The sequence below is a fragment of the Sinocyclocheilus grahami genome, unplaced genomic scaffold, assembly GCF_001515645.1.
Source record: "Sinocyclocheilus grahami isolate Dianchi unplaced genomic scaffold, SAMN03320097.WGS_v1.1 scaffold893.1, whole genome shotgun sequence".
In the NCBI taxonomy this organism is placed as follows: Eukaryota; Metazoa; Chordata; class Actinopteri; order Cypriniformes; family Cyprinidae; genus Sinocyclocheilus; species Sinocyclocheilus grahami.
This window is the reverse complement of record NW_015506072.1, coordinates 173,039-176,488: the sequence shown is the minus strand read 5'-3', so window position 1 is coordinate 176,488 and position 3,450 is coordinate 173,039. Positions and strand designations below refer to the sequence as shown.

At 32.6% G+C, this 3,450-nt stretch overlaps 1 protein-coding gene across 2 annotated transcripts in view; it reads right to left on the bottom strand.

The window, feature by feature from the left end:
- The window catches only part of LOC107563858 (gastrula zinc finger protein XlCGF57.1-like), a 14,217-nt gene extending 11,657 nt beyond the window's left edge, over positions 1-2,560 (bottom strand). Inside the window, exon 1 of one of the 2 annotated variants that reach the window (XM_016248827.1) lies at positions 2,503-2,560. The gene's annotated coding sequence lies outside the window, so the exon portion shown is untranslated. The remainder of the gene's footprint in view (positions 1-2,502) is intronic. The other variant, XM_016248828.1, reaches the window with a different exon arrangement.
- Positions 2,561-3,450: the final 890 nt, after the last annotated feature.

Sequence of the window (3,450 nt, the reverse complement as noted above, 5' to 3'; positions counted from 1 at the left end):
GCTAATAAATTCTCAGATTTTACTCGCCAGTGTGTGAGTTGGAGGCTAAGTATAAGTTTAGCTCAGATATATTTTCACTCGCCGAACACTCTCTGACTGAGCGCTTCAGAGTAGGGATGGGCATATCGATCCTAAGTATCGATATATCGATACTGACGCGAGTATCGAAAGTATCGATACTCAAACTAAAAATATCGATACTAAGGTGTGTTTTATTTACCAGTGATTTCGTTTATTTAAAATAATAATAATAATGCGTACAAATGCATTGAATTGGATGAATAACCTTTGTTAGCGAGTAATTGTGTAGGATATAGTTATTTTCCTGCTCATCTGAACACACACAAATGTTGCAAGACAGAACCAATCGATCACGGAGAGCATTCACTCACTTCTAAAAGTGCATTCAAACAGGGCTGCGTTTCCCAAAAGTATCATAAGAAAGCATTAAAGCTTTTGGGAACGGCAGCCCTGAACAATGCTTATCAGAGGACAGAAAAAAACATATGTTTGAGTTATTTCACAATAAACAAATTGAAATCGTAGCCTACATAGTTTGTACAATTACATTTATTTAAATTGAACGTTGAAAGATAATATAGGTCATGTTCTATTCAGTAATGTTAATAGAAATCATACACTGTCAGAATAAAAAGGTTGCATTTTATGGATGCAACAGCCGGTCACTGGCAGCCCCTTATGATAATGAACCATGGTTTTACTAAAGTGACCGTAGTTCAACAGTAGTATTTGTAGATTTGAATCATGTGTAAACAATAATATAACCTAATAAATTACAATTAAGGCGTATTGAATGTTAAAATGTGTTTTAAACAAAGTTAAGTGGTTATCATTACCCATTTTACTCTTAGTAATTTAATAATTTAATAAATTTCATCATTTAAAAGTTTAGTTATCGACGATACTGCCTTGAAAAATATTGGTATCGTATCGAAAACAAAATAAGTGGTATCGCCCATCCCTAATTTCTGTGTGTATATGATATGTTAGTTTTACTGAAATGAAACGGTCAAATGCTGATGAAGTGACTCTCAGAGCAGTTCTGGAGATGCTGTTCATGTATTTATGTCCTTGTTAGTGGACGCTGAAGTGGACGCAGACGCTAAAGACGTGGTTAAAAAAAACATGTCTGCGCCATTCATTAACACGGAGACACGCAGAATTCATTTAAAAATGAATCGTTTTGCGGCATAATATTTACAAATACTAGTGGGAGTGTGTGCGTGTGTGTACTCCGCTGTGCGTGATGCAGAGAGCGCGACCATGTAACGTTGTGTAAATAAGATCAAAAACATAAGGCTATTTAGTTTGCTTAACAAAAGAACAAGGTATAGACCTGTTCTATCGGAAAGGCAACTTTAAACTCCTATTACTTGTTTCATTTCTGTTTCAGTTTTTATAACCATTTCTTACTATGTGTCAGTAAGTTGTTATTTTAGCATGTGTGTATTTTTTTAGGATTACTGATAAACTAATGTAGTTTGATTTGTATTAGTTATCTATTTTAGTTTTAGTTACAGTTGTAGTAATGTTGTCATTTTATTCGTTTTTTTTTATGTCTATATAGGGTTTTTATTAAGTTTTAGTTTTGTTTCATTTGAGTTATTTTAGTACTTCAACATACAAAATGGAAATGAAATAATATATATATATATATTGGATGTATTTATGTACATGTATATGTATGTGGCTGCACACATGTAGTTGTTCTTTGGTGTTTGGTTTAGTGTTATGTTAGAATCATTATTATACTCATACCTTTTGTTCTTTTAATATTTTGAATTGTTTTTAGCTTTATTTTTTTGTTTTCATTTAAATGTTTAGTTTTGAAATGTTGTATGCATTTGTCATTTTTATTTTATTTACTTAAATGTGTGTATATATAGTATTTATAGAGTTTTAGTTTTAATTACTTTTTCTAATTTGTAAGTCGCTTTGGATAAAAGCGTCTGCTAAATGACTAAAAGTAAAGTAAAAGTAAATGACTTCTGTTGTGATCTGGTGCTATAGAGAAAATAAAATAATATTAATTATTAGACCGCCCCCCTAATATAATGGCAGGGGAAACACTGTATTAAATGATAAGTATATTTAATAAATTCCACGTTTAAACATTGCTATTGTACATTCAGCTTGCCATTACAACAACACATTAGCAGTTGTTTGTAAAAGTTGTCATTCCACATGTTTGTGTTTGTTGTTGTTGCAGTTACACTGTTCTGAGCAGCAGGTCTCTTGGTGATTCAAAACACTGAATCATTTTGTGAAGCAACTGAAATAGCAACTGAAATCAGACACACTTTATCTGTTACTAATGTGTGAATGAGCTTTACTCTCACAAAATAACCTGCATTCATATTAGATAAAATATTACAATGTTACACACTATAATTATTAACTTTGCATCGCTTGTAAACACTATAAAATAGACTGAATGCATTTGTATGAATCCAAACACTTTAAATGATTAAGACCACAAACCTTTCTTCAGCTGAAACACAGAAGCAGGAGCGCGGCGCAGCCTTATGACGCTTTAGCCTTAGCCTTACCAAAATAAAAGTCCTGTCTACAATCCAGAAAGTGCTTAGATAGTTACATAAAGGAAACACATTTGAATAATAAAATATTTGTCAGTTTTATTCTTGGTGAAATGCATATTGAAATATATATGACGAAATTAAAAAAATATAAAATTTTTACAAATTATATTTATAATTTTATTTCGTCAAGTATTTATTATATTTTTCCAAATGTGTTTATGCATTCAGCACAAGGATATGTTTCTGTGCATGAAGACACATCCATTAAGGGTCAAACAGTGGAGTGTGTGCAATCTTATAAAGACAATCATTGATTCAAAGTTGAGTATTAAAGCCAACTGCGCAGCTGTGTATAAAAAGGAGCATCAACGTCTGTTCTTTCTAAAGAAAACTGCATATTTCAAATTGATAAAACACTGTTGATTTTGTTTTATCGTGCCGTTATCGAATCTATTTTGACATTTGAATTTATCTTTAAAGAGCCAGAACTCCATTAAAGGTCCCATATTGTCAAAACTGACATTTCCTGGCTTTTTTCATGATAACTGAGGTCCAGGTGCTATGTAACTACCATTATCACATACTGTGTGGTATCGGCGTTTGGTATCGGGGCATTTTAACGAGTACGAGTACGAGTACAGGAGGCCAGTATCGGGCCCGATACCGATACATCCCTAATTTTTAATCATTAATTTAGGTGATTACTGCCATGTTAACACAAAATCTTTTTCCTTATGTGCTTAAATGCCGTAACTGCTTGAACCCCGGAAATCACTGCTTGCAGCTATATTTATTATTATTATTGATACGTTTTCTTATTCCTTTACAGAAATTCTCTCCATTCCCTGGTTGACCAAAGCAGTGAAGGTGGTTCTCAACCGAAGAGGCG